The following is a 25,451-nucleotide window of genomic DNA, read 5'->3' as shown; positions in this document are numbered from 1 at the left end:
CACTTCTGGTTCACTGTAATTCTTCTGAAGAGCTTTGATCTAACAAGGCCAGGCGCCTGCAATTCTGCTATATGAAAGTCCTATGAAGACACTTTGGCCAATATTTACCTTGTCAGTGGCTAAGGATGGAGAGTAAGACCTCTAAGTGTCTATAGTCCACATGGAATAATAGACCTAGTATAAACCACATTTTAGTATTTTTCTGTTCATAGAAATTGTACAGTTAAATAAAAAAACATCTTCTAAACTATCCACAGTTATGAGTGCCCATAAGATTGAGATGCAATCATGAGGTTACATGTACACATAACATGGAAATGCATGGTAAATGGGGGAGAATCATAGCTGTTTTTTCACAAGTTTACAACAAGAGACAGCCAGTTCATTCAAAAGGCAGTAATTCCCTAATGCCTTGCATGATGGTTTCCTCTAACAGAACCCTTAGTTCTGGTAGGTTGACTTTCTGAACTCTAGTTGTTACTGCTATACAGTAAGTCCATGGACTTTTGCTAGCAGTGGCTCTCAATATACCTCAAATATCTTCTCTCTTTTTACTTCATGGCCACAATCTGGTAAATTGGCATATTCTACTGTATGACTGCTGCTAGACATACCATGTAGCCACATGTCCAAAGTAAAAAGGCTAAGTGAACACATCCTGAAACTTATATAAACACGAGCCCAAATCAATCCTCCCAGGATTGAAAGCTGAGTGATATGTCAATATTAGAAAGTAAACCTAACAGAGTTGATATTAGCCTAAAGGTAACACTGTAACTGGCAAATTAGCCCCCTTGTGAATACAACTTGTGAATCTCTGCGCAGAGAGAAGACACAAAGTCTCTACCTGAATTTTCTGCTACAGAACACGAGCTATGTGAAACAGCTCCTGGTCAGCATTTGTGAGTAACCACAGCACCGAGTCTTCTTTTTTTTTTTTCTCAGCCTCAGCCTAGCATTCATGGCCACATTCTTTTGCCAAGCAAACTTTGCTCCACCATCAATTTTCTTTCATTTGACACTGATGACCTCGTCACTCAATTTAAATGGTGCTTATTAATGACTATTGAAGTATATGTTTAATAGCACTACATACTACAGAGGGATACAAAGGTCATGGGACTTGAGGAAAAGACGGTCCTCATGAGAACAGTAAGGCAAATAGACTTGGAAGACACAGGAAATAATAATCAGCCAGATGTTAGACAAGAAGTCAAGTGGATTTGCATGTCGTGTATATAATATTTTCAATAACCCAACAAGCGAAATAGTCTATTTCCATTTTATAAAATGGGATTGGAAGGTCAGAGAGGTTAAGTGAGGTCTCCAAGTTCAAGCAGCTAGAAAGTATTAAAGTCACGTAGTGCTGCTCTGGGACTTAAGGCATATTGGCACATTCTCCTCTTCTGAAAAACTCATCTACACTATGCTATGCATATTAAAACACATTCCTCTCCCAAATTATATGTCATTTTCAGGCAAAATACCCATAAACATACAAATAAAAATAATTTAAAATACCTTTCAAAATGTAATTTTCTCCTTAAAAACTATAAAGCTTTTTACAAATTTGTTTTTAAAAATGATTGAATGTGATTTCTCTGAAATTTTTGTACATGTAAAAATTCATCTTTAAATACAATATGTCTCTTAGTATAAATTCTAACCATTACATAAGTCAGTATAAAACATTTATTACTACATTTATTACTACATTTATTACTACTTTCCTGGGCATATTTGTAATTGTTAAAGCTAACATGAGTAATGAAAATATATTATCTTACTGTTGCTCACTTCCAATAATGCCTCCACACTGCATTTACATTCTGAATTAGTCAGATTTAAATTTATTATACTTTCTACTTCCCATCAGATCTTGAAAGACATGGATGCTGTTATACTGCTTCTGCTGCTTCTATGCCAGTGAATATGAGCTACATATACTACAAAACTCACTACATGCCAAACGATAAAATTTAGGAGAAAAAAAAAAGATCTAAATGGTACATGTCTGTAATTACAGCTACTTTGGAGGCTGAGGCAGGAGCATCGCCAAATCAGGGCACTTCCTGTATTAGTTTCCACCCATCCTGAGCTTTAATAAAACCCCATCTTAAAAGTAAATCATAAAACATGAGCTTGGGATCTCTCTCAATGATACAGAAGTTGCTTAGCATGCAGAAGGACCAGGGGTGAGAGGGAACTAAGAGAGAAAGAAAAGAATGATTACTGAGTTTAGTGTGTGAACAAGGATAGTATGTACAATACATTGTTAAAAGCATACACACAGACACACACACACACAGGGGAGGGAGGGAGGGAGGGAGGGACGGACGGACGGACAGACGGACGGACGGACGGAGACAGAGAGGAGTAGGATACAAATGCCTGCAAAATCTGCTTGAAATTTCCCCATTTGGCTTTGCATCAGATACGGAGCAACTCCAAGTACTACGATTCCAGTTCCTACTCTGTAATTCTCTATTACCATCATTGAACAAACTGGCCAGTGTGCTGGTTCTTAACACCCCAAGTATGTTTCCATCTCTGAAAATTTGCTCATCTGTTTTGCCTAAAATTCCTCCAGATGGCTGAATGTTACTTCCAATTCAAAATAGACAATTCCAAATACAACACGAATAACAGAAAATAAAGTACCTGACCAGATTATCTAAACAATCCCACCTAGCTCTACTTTTCAGTGAGATTTGCATTGCATTGCAGTCATGATACTCATAACTCACACCTTTGTCACAGAGCTTAAGTGAATCAATATATGCAAAGTGCTTAGAGCAGAACCTGATACCTGGTCATTCCAATATAATTTCTAAATACTCAGTTTATCATGATTTCCAAAGAGGAAATGAAGTTACACCAGTGAAATGAGACATAAGTGGTTGGACAAGTTGCTCACTGTTCTATTAGCCAGACTTCTTTATGAATCATGACAGTGATATTAGTTTTCTATTGTTATATTAAAATACCTGAAGCTGGATAGTTTTAAAGACAAGATATATATTCAACTTATCATTTTAAAAACTAAAAGTTAGAACAGCTTGATTCTGGCTGGCAAAAGGGTCACCCTGCATATACACCCTCATAGCTGATGGCATTGTGGGAACACTTTATAAGGGAGAGATCTAGCTTGAAATAAAATAGGAAACTGGAAGCCAGGGCATGGGGTAGTTTTGCATTTTATAGCAATATATTCTCCAATGAAGTCTCTCTTTGGGAACAGTCCTAATTCTTACCTGTATTTTGAAAGCAGAAACTCCAATGACCTAAATACTACACAATATCCCCCAGCTCTGACAATAGTCCCAATAACCTGAATTCTGACTATAGTCCCAATATGCCCCACTTCTGACTATAGTCCCAATATGTCCTTGACCTCTGACAATAGTCCCATACTACTTTCAAACACTGTCTCATGTTCTCATTTAAGGAGAAACCTACATAAAAACCATGGCTGTAATTATTGATACCTTTCCTGATTTCCCTTGCACAGTGTCTACCCCAATTTCTAATATATTTTTGTTGTGGTGGCTGTTAATGGTTTTGGTTTTTTTGAGACAAGGTTTCTCTGTACATCCCCAATTGCTCTGTAGACAAGTCTGGCCTTGAATTCACACTGATCCACCTGATCCACCTGCCTCAGCCTCTCTAGTGCTGGTATTAAAGGCATGTGCCATCATTGTCCAGCCTCTAATATCCTTTAACTGCAACAAATAGATAGAAATCTGTTATAGGATACATTTCTGGCTGTACTAAACAAACCTAAATAAATAAAAGGAGAGGGCCAAATTTAAAGACTAATATTAGGAATGTGTAGTATTTCCCCAATGCAAGGAAAACAGTATATCTTTTGAAAAGGAAAAGTTTACATGATGAGAGTTCAACAACAAGAATAACAAAGCTCAATAAGTACTCTTTAAAAATATACATCACTAATACCAGAGGGGTGTGAATTTGTCCTGAAGATATCTAGGCAACAGCTGAAGAGATAAAATACAGTCATAAAACTTATGTGAATGTTAAAGATTTATCTAAAGAAGTTAAGAAAAGTTTGTACTCAAGATATTAATATATGCATGTTAGTTTACTTATATAAATAATGCTTTAGTCTATCTACCAATGAAAACTGGCGTTCTGTGAAGTATCACTTTGTGTATTACCTTGATGAAGCTCCTGTCGTGCTGATGTGTGTTGAGGAGACAAAAGTCTTTTTTTTTTTTTTGAACACCATGGATTTTTGTTTTGCTTCTATTACTTCAGGGTTTTCTTTCACATATTTTTTTCTGTATAGATGTATTTTTGAAATACACTTTACACAACAAATCCATCCCCTTGGCAATCAATGTGTGTTCCAATCTTCTAGTACAATGATACTGAAGAAGGAAGAGGATGCTAATGTTTGGGTGAGCAATGTAATAACAAATAAAGTGACAAATTCCAGCACATCTCTAACTGATGACTGTTTCCATATCATTTCCAAACTACTGTTTACACAGATTACTTTGTTATCTCCTTTGTTTCTTATAAGCATGTAATTGACCTGCCTTACTCTATGATCCTGGAGCACACTTTAAGGAATAGAATAAAAAGACTTATGTCAGTTTTTCAGGGGGTGTGGGGGAAGGGCATAATCAGCTCTGATGGCAAGCTGGAACTGACATGTTATCAGCCCCTTAGAAAGCTCACTCATGTTCAAAACGTCCCCTGTGCCAATGATTCTGTTTTAATAAAGTAGGAATGTCTGGGTTCTGTTCTACAATGCAAAAACCAGAAGCAGTTTGAGCTCTGGTAATCTAATGAATTAGATAGCAGTGGCTGCATGCCAAGTGGGAGTTCAGTACAAAAGGGTGGGATGAGTTGAGTTCTTCTGCCCTGTAATAAAATTAATATACTCTCCCCTCATGTTCATTCCACTAAATAAGAAAACGACAAAGGTTTTCACCCGGGGATTCTACTGTCAATTCTCTTCCTACTGTCAGCTACCCTGCTCTTATTTGGAAAATGAAAGGGATTATTTCCTTCACTAAGGAGTTTCTTTTTTAATAAGAATGTGTGTGTGTGTGTAACATTGAGTAATAAAAAGGAGATCTAGGTAGAGCCCAATACTAATAATTCTTTACTTACCTGGCACTTCTGTCTACCCCCATGAATCCTCTGAGAGATTTGAAAAACAAAAGACATTGAAGGATGAAAGATTAATCAGCTGTCTTGTATCAGCTTTGTAACAAAGGAAACACCTTATTTCAGAAATGCTCTAATTTGAGTCTGGTTATTTTTACCGTCTGAAGAAATGAAGGGAGGAAGACAGCGAGGCAGAAGGAAAAGATGGCCCCCAAGTGGACACCGCCCATCTCACTGGGGGAACCCTGGGGTTGCAGATGTGTGGGATGGTTTCTGGTTTTGCCTAGTGTCTAGGTTTTCAAACTCACTCGTCCTCACACCATGCGATAAGCACTTGGCCCACTGAGCCATTGCCCTATTACTTATCATGATTTTTTTTATTAGCCATATGTCAATTATATAATAATGTGTTATTTCCTGACATTTTCATATTTTCATGTAGTGTGTGTGTGTGTGTGTGTGTGTGTATGTCTGTGTGTGTGTGTGTGTGTGTGTGTGTGTGTGTGTGTGTGTATGTGTGATTCAATTGGTTTCACAGGGTTGCTTACAGGAGTGTGGGTGAGAATTTGTTTATAAAACGATGCAGCCTCAGTTTTTAATTTATTAAGTGGGAGTGATGCAACCTTCCCCACTGATGTCTTGGACAACGATAGGATCTCAGATGCAGATAGAAAAATGTGCTGGTAAAATATTAGGTTTCTTATTTTATATTCCAGAACATAATCTCCAGAACTGATCACTGTTCTGTCCCCAAGCAAAGGAGAGTGCATTCCATACAGTAGATACAAAACAGAGGCAATAAATGTTTAATAAAGGAAACATACAAGTGTATTGTCCCAAGTCCAAAAATTAACTAGGGTCCTTGCTGGCTGTTTGATTTCTGGAAACTTCTTTGTTTTTTCTTTTTTCTATTTCAGAATGTGTGTGTGTGTGGTACATGTCTTTAGAGGGAACCCATGTGTCTGTAAGTGCTAATATACATGGGAGAGCATATATGTGGAGGTCCAACATTGCTATCAAGAACCGCTTAGATCACTTTTCTACATTATCACCTTACACTCAGTCCCAGAGCTCACCCATCAAGGGTTTAATCTAATTTTTATCAGGCACTTTCTGGTAGACTCACCAGTCAAACTTTCTTTTTCTGACAAAGGGTTTCTAGGACTTGATATTGTTTCTAAGTATATATTCTTTCTCCAATTCCATTCACAATCTTTCCTTTAGTAGTATTTTATTACCTACAACTAGTGTTAAAATATTTTTAAGCAAGTATCAGAGTAAAATAATTATTATTGATATTTGTCCTAGTTTCTGACACACAGCTCCCCAAACCTTTGTGGTTTCTTGAGCAAAAAGGATGCCTGCAGTGATTCATGTAAAGCCTCTGCAAAGCACACTGCCACTGCTCAGAAGGTGGGCCGCTGCACAGTCTCAGAATACGGTCACCAAATGACCAGTCGACAGAAGTTTGGAGCTTTCATCCCCACTCACTGGGTGGAAAGAGATACAGGCTGGGAACAAATTGTAATAATCAGGCCTTGAGAGTGTGGCTTATTTGCAAGAGTACAACTTCCCTGCAATTGTTTATCCTTAATGGCTTGACCAGTACATCTGCTCCCTTTCACCTATCATGATCAATACGAGGTTGGAATCATTGTTTCGGAACCACTAAGGTGTAACTAACAGCTCAGGGAAACTGCTTGACTTACACAGGGATGCTAGTAAATACAGGGCCAAAGAGTGTGACTCCAAAGTCAGTGTTAATGTGTTGAATGTGGAACATGACTTTTCTGAAATAAGTAGTCCTCCCTGCCTTCCTCCAACACATTGTCAACTGTAACCTAGTTAAGAGAAACTATCTAAAAAGCTAAGATGGTAATGGAAAGAAATGTTTTGTTGGCATATAGCTGTAGAATTAGCATAAAATCAGGTATCTTTGAGTAAGAATTATTTTCCACCTTTACATTCTTCAATATAGCCCACCTACCTAGAGGAGATAATAATGCTGTAAAAATGAATCAGGTGTTGTGATGACTAATCTTGGTTGCTAACTTGACAATCACTGGAATTAACTAAAACTGAAGCAACTAGGCATACAAGTGAAGAACCTTTCTTCATTACATTTTTTGAGGTGGAAGACACATTTGAGTTCAGAAGACTCATCCTAAATCTAGGCCACACCTTTCGGTGGCAGTTTACTTAAAAGGACATGGTGGAAAGGCATTTTTGCTTTCTGCCTAATTGCCCTCATGCCCATTGGACAGTTCATCTACCCTGACAGATTTCTTTGCTGGTAGTAGAACCTACTTCTTTGAGATTCCAATGTGAACTGAAAACTGGCAGGGATCTTGAACTTCCCTAGGTATCAAGCACCAGATCAGTAGTACTACTGAAACTAATTTCATGTACTGAACAACTCCTGGATCCTTGACCTTTCCATCAGGAGACAGCATTGTTATACTACTGAGACCACAGCATGTAAGCCACTCTAATAAATACCTTACTAATACCTATATATGGAGGTATATATTAGTTGATTCTATCAGTTCTATTTATTTAGAGAAACCTGATTAATACAGATATTTATTATCACAGTACTGAAATCTAATTATCAAATTCCTTTATGTACTAAGAAAGTGTCTTGCATTGTTCAATCAAGATAATACTGGCAAAAGAATAAACATGATTTTTAATTCTAGAGGGTCTCAAATCCAGTTGAATGAGCTAGATCTTAAATGAACACCTAAATACACACACACACACACACACACACACACACACACACACACACACACACACCACACACAAACTGTGATAAGAAAAACAAAGAAAAGATGGATTGGAACAAGAAAGAATTTTAGATAAAACATGTTTATATGTATCCATCCCATCAATAAATGTTAATGATTTAAAAAAGAAGACAAAGAAGTACTGGAATCGCTGATGATTCCCACTGCACCAGCTGTTATCTTTCCGATGAGGAATCCAGACAGGGAAATTTTGAATTCAAGGTAATGCCATTTATTTAACTATAAGACCCAATTTCTGATGAGTTCTGGTTCTATGCAATGAAGCATGAGGAAAGTTTTTGATGAGATGAAAATATTGTACATCTTGATGAGTCTAGGGGTTATTGTTTGGATTTACACATTTGTCTCAGTTCATTGAACTTTATAGCTAGCCTGTGTGTCTTGTATTATACATAATTTGTATAAAAATAAAGTAGATTTAAAAATACAACTAGATGTAAGTTATTGGGTAAATAAGAAAGCAAACTAAAGATGAATTAGAATTATTCTAATAATTATTGGCATCTATAGTTTCATGACTTTACACACCAGGGAAACAGGTTTTATTGTACTGTTTCCTGCATACAGATTCCTTTTACATCTCTAACAATAGTTCTTTCTGACTTGTCAAGTACATAAGACTTTTTTTTAAAACTAATGCTTCTAAGATAGGAAAGTAAAGAAGATAAAAGCTTTTTCAATGATGTGCTAGGTTGATTCCCCCACTCCCTTGGCTGCATTTGTGAGGTTTTATAGCACAACTGAATAATAACAGGAACATCACGATAATGTCTTTTGTTTGTAAAATCTTCAGTTCTGAGAAACCAAATTGCTTTGCATCCATATCTTCATTGAATAGTTTCTACCTGAGAGAAGTCAAATGTGCATTATCATGTTTTATAGGGAAGAACTAGGCACAGGGAGATTTAAGAAATATAAGACTTATGTATACATCAAGATCTACCCAGGCTGCAATCATAGCCTTTCCCCTTTATTTTGCTTTATTCTTTTTTACATTTATGTAGCATTAAAAATAGACCTATTTCTATTGCTTATGCATATGTCGACATTTCAATAGGAGGGAGCAACAGAAGCTATTCATAATCCCCAAAGCTAGAAATTTTGGTCATGCCATTTCTTTATTCCAGACTTGATAAATTGATACATAAAGTGATTTAAGCAGATAATTATTAAATAATACCAGGCTTCAGAGTAAACACTTATTATGCATGGATGTGAATTAAGATTTCACAGTAAAAGGTTCTTCCTTTGTTATTTGCCAAACAATTCTAAACCTGCTTGTGTTGAAAGAAATAGTTTAATTTCACAGTCACCTGCTGGATCAGGCAATGGGGAGGCGATTTGCTCACTGCGTGTGGCAGCATTCTAAAGTGGCAGGAAATGTGGAAGCAGTGACCTGAGGTAGAACACAGCTCAGGCATTCACTGCTGGGTGATGTGGGCCATCATGTAGTGCTCTAAGATCAGGGAAAATGTGTCAAAACATTCACATGTTGTCTGACAGATAGGAGAGATTGGGGAAGATGAAAACTCTTATTACTATAATGGTTCTTCAGGTTCTAAAAACTGACCTGGGGGCAAATAAAGGTAGAATAACATTGCTCCGTTAAAACCACTTGTGTTTCTCCATGTCAGAGGAAAGGATTTTTTTTCTGGTGTGACTTAAGCTAACTTAGGGAAAGTTTAGCAGTTCCCCAAGCCTTAACATGAGGAGAGTGGAGTGGGAGATATAAAATATAGAACACCGAGCAAGGACTATATTAACATTTTTATTTACTTTATAACCACACTGCATTGTACTCTTCATATATAATTTAAAGTAAAAATAGTATTCAACTGCCTAGTAAAATGCTAGATGTCTGTAGAATTTAAATAGTTTCAAGATATTTTACTGTAATGCCCTGTATGCATTTATGAAATATGAGGTTACCTTTATTTAGCTGTGGAAAGCTGAGGTGCTTAGCTGGCTGGCATTCTAGGAAAATGACTATACTCTTATCTGAGTGACACAACATTGAGTGGGTTTGACTGTGGGATCCTCTCAGAGGTGGGGCAGAAAATCAGGGACATTAATGCCTAGAGTCCCTGAGCAAGCAAGAGGGGTACATCTGTGCTGTGACTGTCATGTCTTTATGGAAGGTGTAGTTTTCAGACATGAGTTTGGATCTATCCCACACTATTTTCTTTATTTCAGTTGTGAGTGGAAATCTCTGAAACTATAATGTGAAAACATTTGGAAGATAAATTGTGATTGAGTTGTCTTTCTAAAAGATCATCTATAGATGTGTTGATGAATGATATACGTGATGCATATTTTCATAAATATTAAAAATAGCTGAGATATTTTAAATTTAATTATTCCTGTTAGTGGAATAGTGTAAAACTGTTTTAGATAAAAATCACCCAGGGCTTGTCTAAGATGAAAGTCTAAAAGAGCTGTACCCGACAGTTAGAAGATGCTTTTTAGACAAAGTACAAATAAACTGTTTACTCCAGAGAAAAGCAAAAGTAGTTGCCTTCTTTAGCCTGGACATTTAGCGTATTAAAAAATAAAACTCCTTGTGGATTTTAGTAACTTCAAGCGGGCCCAGCTGTAGGGCTTGTGGCTTAAATTTATTCTACTTGAGGATGTTGATCAAACCCTTAAATCAAATCTCAAAAGTGATCACAGTGTATTGTATTATACATGAAATAGAAGGTTATGGGTGAAAACCCAGGTGTCAGCAACCTTGTTGGCCAGGAAGGTGTACGTTAAAAACAAAAGTAAGATATGGGATGGGGAAAAACTTTTAAATCTCTAAATATCAAGTTTTGCCAAAGATGTGAACAAAGTTTTAAATTTCAGTTTCTTGCACAATTTTGAAAAACAACCCCACGTTGTCAGAGGGACTTGGATACATGCATACCCTGTGATTCAGTAATTCTACCCCTACTTATAAACTTCAAGGCAAATCCAGTTTACAATTTCCAGAATTTCTAAGCCATGGAGAACATCAAATAGTCACACAGTGTGAAATGTGCACCCAGTAGAAAGACTGCTTCAAAACTGCATGAAAAATGCAGCTCCGTCTAAGAACATGATACTGGGAGTCAGAAAGGGAAGGGGAAAGTGATACATTTTAATTAAAAATATATTCATGAAGTTCCCAAAGAATAAATAAAAAATATTATTTAATAATCTTTTAAAAACATACCAACTAGGACATCACATATATTCAAAGATATTAATCTAGGTGGGAATATTATAAAAAGCAATGAGGTTGTAAGAAATCTCTAAATTTTCAGTTTAGTCTTCAGGGAAAGTAAGAGTGACTGAGTTCAGAGAAGGAATCATGGGGTATTAGTGGCGATAGGAACATTCTAGTGTTTACATTTGTTATGTGTCATAGAGAGGTCATTATGTTCAATTTCTTATCCCATACACAACGTTTACAGATATTATTATTACCATATTGCAAGAACAAGTTTGAGGGTTTTATATATTCTGCAGGCTCAATACTTGAGTGATAGACTTCTTTCCACATGCAAAGCAAAACAATTATTTTGTTAATGAGTTTTTACATAGTCATGTACATGATTTGTTCTAAGAAATCCATACATTTTATAGGTGGTTTTTGTTGTTTGCTTTGTTCCTCTTTGAGGATTTTATTTTGTCATGTTTTATTGAAACAAGGTCTCCCTTTCAGTCCAGAATGGATTGTAACTAGCAATCTGTCTTCCAACACCAACAGAGTACTTATATTACAGGTGGGCACTAATACATATAGCAAGCATAGGTAGTTCAAAAAATCCAGACACTCAAAAGGAAATATGAAAGAGATTCTCATACAGCACAAGATGTAGTGTGCTTTGTTGGTGTGACCATCTATAATTGTTCCTAATGGCTACTAATATGTTCCCTTTTCCTTATGTGAAGACCTTATAGCAATTTTCTTTCTACTATGTAGTCATCTTTTATTGAGATAGCATACTCCAGTAATATGTCCTTTGTCTTTAGAATGAATCACTGGATTGCACATTTATCAGATTATCACATTTTCAATAGCTATAAGTAGAAAATAATTTGCAAAGTTTTAGGGAAAATGGAACACTCACAAATGCACGTGTCCACACACATGCAAAGAAGGAGGAAGGCATGCAGAAATACAGATAGATGATAGATATATAGATACATAGATAGATAGATAGATAGATAGATAGATAGATAGATAGATAGATAGAAGATAAGATAGAACCCCTTTCTGCATAGTGTTTTATCAGCAAGAATAGGTGCTAGCTAGATGACTGGCCCTTGTCATGTTTACAGCCAGATTATCAGGGTTAAGTTGCACAGCCCTTGATGTTCATGAACAGTATGTTTATCTTTTCCCTTTGAAAGAGTGAGCTAAACATGGTGGCTTATACTTGTAGTTCCATAACTTGGAGACTGAAGCAGGATGAACATCTGTTAGTTATTGGTCAGCTTGAGTTACAGACTAAAACTCAAAAACCAAAACAATAACAAAATTAAACAAAAATATAAGAAGGTAGGACAGGTACCATACTTCATCAAATCTTTGCCAAAAGGTGGTCCTCGGTCATTCTGAGGTATTTAAGTCAGTGATGTGTATGATATGAGGTTTCTGATATTAAAGTCTAACGTTTGGAGCCGGGCAGTGGTGGCGCACGCCTTTAATCCCAGCACTCGGGAGGCAGAGGCAGGCGGATCTTTGTGAGTTCGAGGCCAGCCTGGGCTACCAAGTGAGTTCCAGGAAAGGCGCAAAGCTACATGGAGAAACCCTGTCTCGAAAAACCAAAAAAAAAAAAAAAAAAAAAAAAAAAAAAAAAAAAAAAAAGTCTAACGTTTGGAAAAGAAGCAAGGAAGGAAGGAAGGGAGGGAGGGAGGGAGGGAGGGAGGGAGGGAGGGGGGAGGGAGGGAGGGAGGGAAGGAAGGAAGGAAGGAAGGAAGGAAGGAAGGAAGGAAGGAAGGAAGGAAGGAAGGAAGGAAGGAAGGAAGGCAGACAGGAAGGAACTTGGAAAGAAAGAAAGGAAATTCCTGATTGTTGCTATTCCTCACAAAGATAATTGTCTGTCGCTATCATGTTGAAGATCTCAGATGGCACAGAACTATAGTATTTTATTGATGACGTTCTATAAAAATAGATATATTGAATTGTGTTATTTCACTACAAATAAAGTCTGCAGTTTCCAGGGATATATACTTTTCCCTAAACAAATCTAAACTGCTATTCCTCTTTTCTCCCTGGGTCCATTTTCTTTTCCTCTTGTAAGTCTCTGGATAATCCTTGCTCCACTTAACAAGAAGGGTATGTTAATGAAGCTCATGCACTGATACTTGCCTATGATTATATGTAGTTTTTCATGAAAAGAAGCACAATTCATAAAGGATTTAGTACATCTGAGACTTCCAGGGCAAGAATATATTTTGAATATTTATCTGTTGTTCACTCCATTTTCTTCTGCTTCATAATTTTCCCTAAGCTACACATAGCTTCTTCCTGGCACAAAGTCTAATTTTGTTTACCTAGAATTGGAAAAAAAAAGAAAGCACAATGCAAACTAACAGTATTTTGCCTTCTCTACTCTTCTTAATTCAGAATGGAGGCATGGAGCTGCTCAAGGCAGTTTTCCCATGCACCCTCTGATTGTGAGTTCCCCTATGCAAACCTCACCTGAAAGTGAATCCACATTTCAGCAAGTATGAGAAGATTGGATCTAGTCTGGACAAGTCAAATGAATTTTAAGTCATTTCAGATGAAGTACTCAGTCACAGCATAGTAATGGCATGGTAAGCAGTAACTCTTCAAGATAAAGAAAATCAAGAAAGACTTCCTTTAAAATCATCTTTTGAACCTTAGTTTTTTTGTAAATGTATTCCACATAGGGGGGCTCTGTCCATCCTGGGGTCTTGGAGTACTACAGAGAGTACAGAACTATCAATGGAAGGAAAAGAGAAAGAAAGAGAGAAATATATCCCATCAAAGAAACAGGAATCAGCCCTGTTGAGGAAGCAGCAGCATGGTGTTCAAGGAGAGAATGAAGGGCTGTTTTCTGAGAACGAAAGACTTAGGACCTAGGATTTAATGTTCAGATAATTGTGTGATGTGAGGGCATCATATTTATCTCAATAATGAAAACCATTAAAACTACCTGGTGCCCAAACTAGGACCAGCAAATAAAGTATTTAAATGATAAAAGAGGTAAATCTTAGAAAATGTTGAGAGTAAAAAATGTAATTGTTAAAGGTAATATTATATCTCCTTAAATCTTGTTTTTAAAAATGCTGAGAGCAAAGGAAAAAATACAAACCTACATAGCTGAAATTAAAATTCTAGAATGTTAATATCAACGTGATAGGAGGTATATTTGGAAATAATTCAAATATTGTAATGTGTAGTGAAAATATTATTTTAAAAACAACAAGGAGCCAGGCAGTGGTGGTACACGTCTTTAATTCCAGCACTCTGGAGGCAGAGCCAGGCAGATCTATGTGAGTTTGAGGCCAGACTGGTCTACAGAGTGAGATCCAGGACAGGCACCAAAACAACACAGAGAAACTCTATCTTGAAACCTGCCCCCCACCAAAAGAAAAAAGAAAAATGAGGAAATAAGAAAGAAGATAATTTCCTAAAATAAAGATAAAATTGAAATAAAATTAAATATAGAGACAGGTAAAAACATGCCATTGTCTACAATAAAATATTAACTGAAAGATGACCCAAATAGTTACTTATCATGTGATTATATTTTTAAAGCTTAAACTTGATTCAGGAAGATGACTGTATGTAGCATTCAAAAAAAAAAAGAGGATAAATGTGGAGTCCAGAATGATAACTATCTTGGAGATCAGACAAAGGACTTCATGTGTCCGTTTCTTAGCTTTTGTTCTGAGTGGTGGATATGTGAGCGACACTATTTAAAATGATTAATAATTTACATACCATTTTCAAATCATTTAAAATAATTTAAGCAAAATATAAGCTAATAGTATAGTAATTTTATTACAATTTTATATTCATGAATATAAATTTGTTGTTTATATACTATTCTATTTTAGAAAATATGAGAGTAAGGACAAGTTTTTATGGCTATAATACTGGCCTCACATTTTATAACTTTATTTTTTGAATTTGCACAAATTTACATGTTGCTCTGCCCCAAATTCCTTTTAATCCTGAGATTGCTAGACAAACCTGAACAGTGCAGGTGAGGGGCAATGCATATGCAAAACAGATGTGCTTTCCAGCACGCAGCTTCCTTACATTAAAGTGTCTGTTTAATTAATTTCATACAGTTCTCTCTGCTTGACTTTCTCCCTCTCTCCAAGCACCCCTGGGATTATCTGAAATATTGTACAGATGTTCCTACAGAGAATTACATTGCCAAGTGTCATTAACATGAGTCAACATTCAACATTAATTTCATAGTTGAGGCATAGAGGTGACAAGTACCTCCATATTCATGTACATTTATAGTTTCATGGAGTGGGAATTTCTGTGTGTGGAATACTTCCTTTCCAGGTCACCTAAACAGTGAGTTCTTATTCTAGAATCCACTGGGCTTCTCAATCTCTACTTCCTTAAATGAGTAGGTTGTCCTTAAACAAGTGACCTCCTTTCACTGAGCCCACAAATTCCCTTTCCTAAGTCTTCTGTGCAAGATAATAAAGAAAACATTTGAGTAGAAGACTGGTGTAGAAAATAAGATGCAGAAATCTAGTATCTTGTGCACAAAAGAGGTTGAAGGTCTATTGTATTTCACGAGAGAAATGAAGTACAGTGCTCTCTGGAATTCCAGCAGAAGCTACCAGTGAAGGGCCGTGAGTAGGTGCTAAGCTGAACAATCTCTATGTTAAGCAAGAAACAAATGACAATATCTGATGTGAGGATTTGGAACCAGAGCACTTGACTATAGATGGAGATTGAGAAGCACCAGCCTGATCATGGAGTGGAGAGACAATTCCTTCCTCTTTTTGCTGCAAGTTGCCAGGTATATATTATGTGCTGTAAATCCACACAAAATGTGAAATACTGTGACAGTATTGATTTAGTGATACCAGTGTACCAGCAATTTAGCTAGAGTGTTTCATTAGATGCTTGCTATAGCCCAGTGGATAGACCTTATTCTTTGCTCTGTCCATTTTACAGATTAGGAAACTGAGGCACAGAAGTCACATAATTTGGCAAATATTTTATAGTAATTTGAAGAGTCATGTCAAGGCTATCTAAAAGCAAAGCATGCATTGCTAACTACTATGTTTTGCTGCTTCACCTGACATGTACCACATGGTCTACAGGACTAAATTATACAATCACTCAGATGGAATTAAATATTGAAACCTATAGATAATATGTGAATGAATGTTCATGGAGATTAAAGTCCTTGCTGCAATTATTGCTTACATTCAAATAGGAAATATGAAGTATGTTTCATTGGTGTTTGGTTCATTCTGTCTGTGGGTATTATTTCTGTCCTTAATATAAATGAGTACATATTAATAGCCCATAATGTGTTGTAGTTGTTTAGCTAATCTCATTTAATGATGATAATTATCAGTGTAATTCTTTCACAAAGACATATTTAATAAATGTTTCTCATGAATGCTTCCATGTAAAAATATCCTTAACAATAAATTTTAGATGTCTGAGATGTTCTGATAATTCTTCTATAATTTGGGTATAACAGTTGGTGAATTTAGTGAATTGAGAAAGTCAGAAAACTATGAACTATGAAATGGAATTTCACTAATTCTCAAAATAAATTTTAAGGTAGGTAATCATTTGAGTCTCAGTTTCCTTGTCTATGAAATGGGGTTCACTCAAATGATTTCAGAAACTTACCTATGTTTTCTCTATTAAGAAATAGGGGTGCCGGGCGTGGTGGTGCACGCCTTTAATCCCAGCACTTGGGAGGCAGAGGCGGGTGGATCTCTGTGAGTTCGAGGCCAGCCTGGTCTACAAAGCAAGTTCCAGGACAGCCAGGGCTGTTACACGGAGAAACCCTGTCTCGAAAAACCAAAATATATATAAATATATATAAATATATATATATAAATATATATATTTATATATATATAAATAAATATATATAAATATATATATATATAAATAAATATATATATAAATATATATATATATATATATATATATATATATATATATATATATATATATGAGTGCTATAATCTACTCAGGTCTCTCTGAATCCAGAGTCTTCCTCACTATCCTGTAACATCTCCAGTCTGATGGGCTATATGTAATGTATAGTTATATTAACATAAAAACAGGATGTTAGAAACACAAAGATTACTGGCAGAAAAGAGGTACTCCTGAGGAAATAACTATTTTGGTAAAAGACTGCATGTGTCTTTTGCAATATGAGCTGTAATGTACATGTTCACACATCATCTCCTGTAAGACCATATTGCCACCACTGGGATCCAGACACAGCCTCTGTCTTCTGTGAGCAATCCACGCTACACACTGTTATTAACATTCCCAAAACATCACTTTGTTTTTGTGTGATCACTTTTTAATAAAATTTCAACTTTTAATAGATTTTTGAAAGATCTTTCAACTTCTTTCTGACTACAAAATAACCTGGAAAATATTATAATAGGTTTGTTGGAATACTGGAATATTGTCCATGATATGTCTTTTCTCAACTTCCCAGACTTATCTCTTCTCCCTTCATAGCCTCACTTCCACCTGCTGTGGGATGGTCTTTCTGTACACAGTGAATATGTGTTGCTACTATTGATTAATAAAGAAACTGCTGTGGCCTATGGTAAGGCAGAATAGAGCCGGGGTGGAAGGGGGGCGGGGGGGGGAACCCAAGCAGAGAGACAAGGAGAAGGCAGAATCAGAGGAGATGCTGAACACTGCTGGGGAGGCAAGATGTAATGGAACACAGGTAATGCCACGAGGCCACGTGACAAAATATAGATTAATAGAAATTGATTAATTTAAGATGAAAGAGCTAGCTAGCAAGAAGCCTGAGCCGTAGACCAAACAGTTTGTTTAACATTTTCTAGTTCTGTCACTGGGACTCCATCAAACAAACACTAAACCAACAGCCACGCTTTCACTGTGGTGGTTCTTACCACTACAACCCAAACTAAATGCTTTCTCATGTCCAAGTCACCCCTCTGAATTCTTTAAGAACCCTGGTTTCTTCAGAGCTCACCATATAAATGTTTATGCTAATCTGTAGCTGAAGTTTTCCTGTGTCCCAGCCTGCCGGCAGTTGGGACAAATCTCTCCCACTCTGTCCCCCAAGTAAACACACAGAGACTTATATTACTTATAAACTGTATGGCTGTGGCAGGCTTCTTGCTATCTGTCCTTATATCTTAAATTAACCCATTTCTATAAATCTATACCTTGCCACATGGCTCTTGGCTTACCAGAGTCTTACATCATGTTTCTCCTCACAGTGGCTGGCCATGTCTCCCTGCCTCAGCCTTCCACCTCCCAGAATTTTCCTCCTCCTTGTCCCCCCTACACTATCCTTCCTGCCTGGCTACTGGCCAATCAGCATTTTACTTGTTTTATTTATCAATCAATCATAGCAACATATATTTTCATCCCACAGCACTATTCCAACTACTCTCTGGCGCTCATTCAAAAATTCAATAAATTGTAACATCTTTTAAAAATAATGTTCTTACATAATTTTCACTCAGATAATGTCTGTTCTACATACTCATTTGTGTTATGAAATTACTACTTTAGGTGAATACGTGCATATGTATGTGTGTGAACATTTTTGTATGTTTGCATGTGTGTGTGTGTGCATTTGTGGTGTTATATATGTATAGGTTTATGGGTGTGTATTTGTGTATGTATGTATCTATGAATGTGTACTGAGTGTGTGTGAGGGTGTCTTGCATGTATGCATGCATGTGATTGTGTGTTTGCATATATGTAGATGTGCTTGTATATGTACGCATGTGCACATGCACACGTATGTGTATGTGGGGGGAATGGGGGTATGCATATGCATTCTTTATCTTTTTGTCTGCTTTGTTGGCATGTAACATTGTGGTGTTAAACATACCATGCTATTATGTGTTGTTCTGGGAATTGTGGAAAAATGTGATTATCACCCTTGAATCTAAGATATTGTTTACTGGAAAGTGCAGAGCATCTAGGTGAACTCAGGTGTACCAGATTAACTGTCAAAAAACCATTCTTGTTAGTAGATCATACCTGCCGTTGCACCCTGCTCCCATTGTGGTTTGAAAGAAACTGAACTCAAAGAGAATGGCACTATAGGAGGTGTGGCTTTGTTGCAGTAGGTGTGGCCTTGTTGGAGGAAGTGTGTCACTGTGGAGGTGGGCTTTGAGATCTCATATATGCTCAAGCCACAGCAGTGACACAGAGCACCTCCTGTTGCCTGCAAGATATAGAACTCTCAGCTACCTCTCAAGCACCCTGTCTGCCTGCAAGCTACCATTTCCCACCATCATGATAATGGACTGAACCTCTGAAGCATATGACATCCAATTACATGTTTTTCCTTTATAAGAGTTACCGTGGTCATGGTGTCTCTTCACAGCAATAGAAGCACTAACTAAGACACCCCCCCAGCTTAATAATAATGAATGGATATAAGTATCTTTTCCTATCATTCTGAAGTTTATAGGTTTACATGAAGTGAATCTATTTAATAAGCAAATATTTCTGGAGTAAAATTAGATTCTGGCTTTATACATTTCTGTAGTCTTATCAATTATTAGGTAAACAATAGCCTAAGGATGTTCATGAAGGTAAGATACCATGTTCAATTCAAAGCTCACTCAGTGGAGTGTGATGAGCCAAACCTATTACTTCTCAATGAGAAGTCCTTCATTAGCTCCTTCCTTCTGAAGAAGAGTATGTGATACAGCACAGACTTGGCATGCAGCTTCCATGGAGAGGCCATGTCAGTAACCACAGCTGCTACCTCTCAAGTCCCTCTGGTCTTTGAGAAATCCTCAAAACATTTCCCATTAAAATAGTATAAACATTATTTTGTCCATAGCTTGAGACAGTGATAGCCCCAAAGGTAGCAAGCCCTCCCTCCATGGACAACTAATGCCCATTGCATACATTCACTTCCAGTACATCTCTTAGGATTTCCTTATGTTGTTTTATTTAGAGGAATTTAATGTAATGCTTTGGATGTGTTTTTATGTTTAAGCTCTCCTGAGTCCATAGTATTGGTGGACTCACATGAGTGAGCCTTTGGTGCCACACATACTTCAATAGAAAAATCATAAAAATTTTACATGCAATTAGATTGATGGATAAAATAAAGGAATGGAGAATTTATTGAAGAACTGAGTGAAGTATTGTTCAGTGGTTATAAAATCCTACCCATACTTTCTGAAAAGTGCATTAGAATTAGGTAACCCCTGTGTTCTGATTGTAAAGGCTGCCTCAAGTAATGTTTTACTGAGCCATAAACTGTTCTGACTAAATTTCATGCCTGATAAAATCCTTGCATTTATAGCATAAAATGTAAGCCCTTGTCCCATAACTAATCTGCTAAGTTTTTGAAACATAGAAATCTTGAATCTTTTTGTACCAGGAAATTAAGCTAGTAAAAGTCATCATATGGCTTTTTAAAACAGGCTAGTATAATTAGGAATTTTGTTCATTATAATCTTGCCAGTAGTCTTGAGATATATTTTGTAAGATATGTGTATATATATTCATACATGCATACTTATATGTATAAGTTTATATATACATTGTTTTAATCAGCTATTACAAATTAGTATAGTTATGTATTTACTAATTTATCTCAGTAAATGCCTCTTATTTAATCGTTATATTAAATTAGATTGATCTTCCAACAACAACATACTTGCCAATATTATATAGCATTGAGTAATGTCTTTTTATTTACAGACTTAAGTATATCATCATTATCTATGCCTACTGCATAGATAAAATGCATTGCAAACTAGTTTAAGCATTTTGAAAAATATATTGAAATATATTTTGAAAAAAGGAATATGGGGAGCTATGATGGGAAGTATATGGTCTTTGGAGCCACACACAGCCATATTCCACTCTTAGATCTGTGTCTCCTGAAATCTGTAATCTTGACTTAGATAAATTTCCCTCACAATCTCTGAAGTAGAAATAATGTTGCAGGCAGTTTACTGTGCTATGTACTCAGGATCTGTGTACTTGTAGGTGTCCCAAATCAAACAAAGGGGAAGTAGTAAGATGGGAGCTGTCATTAGGAGGAGAAAAACCTCGATCACCATTCACTCCCTCTGGCAGAAGGAAAAACAGCCTGGGAGAAGAAGCCAGAATTGAGCATCCATCAGTCAATCCCTCAGGCAGCTGATGACATGAGCCTTGGTCTCAAGAAGAGCAGAATGACACCCTGCAGCATCTACAGGCTTTGTGTCTGTGTGTAGTACCTGACAAGTACCAAATCCAAATCTTTAAAGGCCACCTTTCTTGAAGGACACCTTTCCCAAGGACACCACATTGAGGAAGACAATCTTTTTCTTTTCTTTTTTGAATTCTTATTTGTCTTCTATTGAAAATAGATTTTTAATACAATATATTCTGATTAAATCTCTTCTTCCCAAGCTTCCCTGAGGTCCTCCTCACATTCTGCCCCCCATGCACAGCCACACTCTTCTTGTCTTCCACTAGAAAATAAACAGGAATCTAATCAATATTAATGAAACAAAAACATTTGAATAAGACAAAAGAAACAAACAGAAAAGAAGCCATAGAAAATACACAAGAAACATGCAGAAGCGGAGATACACATACATTTGCACACTGAGGAATCCCACAAAAACACAAAACTGGAAGCCATGATATATATGCAAAGGACCTGTAAGGATAAAAGAACAACAACAACAAAAAGAATGCCCTGGTAAAGCCTTGTGAGACAAAGAGCCTACAAAGGTGCCATTAAGTTCATTTTGTGCTCGCCATTTATTGCTCTGCATTGAGACTCTCTAGGAGAAAACTAATTCTTCATTTGCAAGTAGTTGTCTATTGGAGATAGGTCTGGGTTAGGGATAGGGATGAGTGTTCACTTCTCGCGTGCTGGGATCTCATCCTGTACCTACCCATAAGGAAGATTACTAGGAAGCAGTCTCTATCACTGGGATAGTCTCAAGACCACACCTTATTCCTGTCACTGTCTGATCGTCTTTTTTCTTCTACTGTCCATGCTAGAATTCATTGTGTTCAGCCAGCACCTCCACTGACTATGGTGGTTCACCTTGTGAAGTGACACCTGCTAAAACTCTGAAATCCTTCTCACTATTACTTACACGGGCTATTGCATTTTGCTATATCCTATTAAAAATAAGCAGGGAAAGGTTAAGAAACAGAGGTGAATTATCCTTTGTGGATATAGCCCCATTTTCCCCCCTGATGGTTTAGCAGCTTCTCCCTCTGCTCTCAGCTGTTTGCCATAGGTATCCAAATAGTTGTTGTTCTTTAAAATCAGACATATCTTAATGATTATTGAGCCTCCTATTATGTCCCACATGGGAGTATTTCCCCTTTGCAAACAAAGGTAGCTGGGGGCACAGAGCCCATTTTGTAAAAATGGGAAACCAGTTCCTTGCTTAGCCAAGAGGCATAATGCTATGTTGACTACTCAGATTCCCTCACCTTCATTCCCGGATCCACATAATCTATCCTTTGAAGATGTAGGGGATGGGAAGAGGGAGGCAAAACAGTCATTGATTTAAAGTATTTAAATACATCGTTAGGGTAGTATCTCACAATGTGAGACACTTCATCTGTGCCATTGTTTGGGAGGGGTAGAGATTAAACCAAGGGTCTCTCACATATAGGCAAGTGCTTCAACATTTAGTCATATTTCCACCTTCAATTATACATTTATAAAGCTGTTCTGTTGCTTTACTGGGACAGCATCCTCTGGTTTATACCATTCATACTGAGGTGAGTACATCACATGATTATGTAGCCACTGCTGTACCTCAGTTTGAAAATTCCATTTGCTTTCAGTGACATTATGCACCTTTGTGTATTGATGTCATAAACTTGTAGACTATAGTACAAGGCTGAATGCCAACCAGGCACGGTGGCAAATACCAGCATTACCTCTCTCCAGAGGCTGATATTGGGAGATCATTAGTTCAAGGCCAGCCTTGGTTAAAACAGGGAGTTCAAGACCTTGTCTAAAACAGGCTCACAAACGGTCTTAGGGAATTTGTTTTGGGTCTAGACAAATGTAGTTACTTCCCTTTCTCAGTTGAAAGTGATTGAAATAATAATCAGATAAATGGCTGGTTGGTGGCTCTGAAGGATCATGCTAAAATTGAGGATCAATATTGCTTCCTGTGGCTGTCAAATTGGATCACTCATCTACTTTTTCATGTGTGAGAAATCAGGAGCAAATTATTAAATGGTCCCCATGGAACAGATGAGAGCTACTGAGGAATGGAGAAGACATGTTAAAAGGTTAAAAATAAATGATTTGGGAGACAGACGGAACTTCTTGAAGAGATATTTGAATTATAATAAAACTGAGATAATGAATAATCTTGGAAGCTCTAACGCTATGCATGATGTAAGAAAGAAGCAAGAATGATTTCTGAAAACACACTAATTTATGTATTACATTCTTGTATATTTTATTTCTTATTTTGTGTCCCCTAGTTTCCTAGTTTCCTTTTAATCTTACTTTAGTTTGTTGTTTGTTTTTTAGTTAAATCTGGTCAATGTGCCAAGTTATAAAAGAACACATGACGAATTGGCAAATTTGAGCAAATAAATTTGCTGAGCTTAATTTATTGAATTAAAATAAAATCACATGTATTGCAGCTGTAAGATTTAAACTGTCCATAAAGGATTTTTGCATAGTAGGTACGATCTATGCTTATTAATAAAAAGGATGTGGCTTGAATCCTTCCTGCAGCTAATCCTTCCTGCATGCTGCCTGCCCTACTGAGTGAGGCTCCTGCTAACTGGCCTTGGACCATATGCTTTGTATCTTCATTCTGAAAATTTATAATTTGAACATTTAGTTGTCTGTGGTTCTAATATGCATACTTTAAAAATCTATTTCTTGTTACAAAAATGTGCATTCTATAAACATTTCCTGCACAAATACTCTTATCATGAGGGCAGAACTCACTTCTATATCTATTAGGATAAACTTAAGTATTGACATCTATTCTACAAAATTATTTGTATGCAAAATAAGTGATTATGTAAAAAAATATGTAAAAGCTACTTTTGGACACTAGTAAGGTGATGTCATATGCAAGTATGTGTAAACCTTCAGATCATGGTGCTGAACAAAAGGCTCAAGTCTTTTGTTTATAAAATCAGGATACTACTTACTTCATGGGTTGGTTGTGTGAGTAAGTGTGAAACCTATATAATTTAGATATTTCCCTACAAAATGTATGTATGCTGCATGTGTAACATATGTAAGCCTGATAGTGACACGTTGCAAATAACAGCTATTCCTCCTTGCCTGAAGATACGTCTGAGATCCCAAAGGGATGTGTCAGTGTTTTCCTCTCCCCTCCCATTCCTCAAAGAGAACAATGACTTGAAAACATTGGTTGAGTCAATACTGCATTATCATAATTACAATTTCCCTGAGAAAAGTGGCTTGCAGTTTGAATATTCAGCATCATAATTATGATTTCCATAAGGAATGTAGAAAAGTTATTATAAACAACACAATAATCACTTGGTCTATAAGGGAGAACAGTTTACTAGGGGAGTGAAGAGAGAACGATGTGAAACCTGTGTTCTGATCAGCATGCAGGAGGAGAGTATATTGTAATGTCCTCCGAAAATTGTCTTGCCCAGATTTATGGAGAAACTATATCATGATGGCACATTCACATGAGTTGACTAAGCATTGCCTGTATAATTTTTCCTTTTATATAATTTTGTTAAACATCCCCATAATTGCTATGCCACCAAGAAATTTTACAGAAGTAAACTACCAAAATAGCAAAGGCACATTATTAGAGAGGAAAGCTTTATCAGGTGTTTTCTCTCCACAGTTAAATATTTGTTTTCTGTCCTAAGTAAAATGGTGAAACTTTATTAATTTTTTTAAAGGATGCCCATTTTAGTTTCTCTATTGCTACAATTGTCTCTAACTTTAATATTTGTCTTTTCTTTTTCATTTTTAGATGAAGTAAAGGAAGCAAAATGCAGCATTCAAGGTTGGTACTATTCATTATGCCTGAACACACATTAGTATAAAACAAAGCACAAAAGTGACAAAGCCGAAATACCCTCAACTTTTCACAGATAACAGAGAATAAAATGTTTTCATCTTCTCCACTACTGCATAGAAATTACAACATAAGTTTACTGTAGAACAACACTATAATCTATTAGCTTTGAATCAAAATTTGGCAATATTGTATAGATAGAAATGTTCAGTATTTTCCATTCCATTCATTCACTTGTCTTTATTTGTCCATCTTTTATATGTATCTATCAATGACATTTATTGAATGCACATTGTATACAAA

The 25,451-nt window shown here is 36.5% G+C and overlaps 1 protein-coding gene across 5 annotated transcripts in view; it reads left to right on the top strand.

Annotated features, from left to right (window-relative positions):
• Positions 1-25,451, top strand: part of Lingo2 (leucine rich repeat and Ig domain containing 2) — a 1,165,708-nt gene that overhangs the window by 732,114 nt on the left and 408,143 nt on the right. For all 5 annotated transcript variants that reach the window (XM_015994223.3, XM_042270975.2, XM_076564048.1 and 2 more), the window contains one exon: positions 25,104-25,136. The gene's annotated coding sequence lies outside the window, so the exon portion shown is untranslated. The remainder of the gene's footprint in view (positions 1-25,103; positions 25,137-25,451) is intronic.

This window comes from Peromyscus maniculatus, chromosome 2 (assembly GCF_049852395.1).
Source record: "Peromyscus maniculatus bairdii isolate BWxNUB_F1_BW_parent chromosome 2, HU_Pman_BW_mat_3.1, whole genome shotgun sequence".
NCBI lineage: Eukaryota > Metazoa > Chordata > Mammalia > Rodentia > Cricetidae > Peromyscus > Peromyscus maniculatus.
Note: the sequence above shows the minus strand (reverse complement) of the source record. Positions and strands in the feature narration are given on the sequence as shown.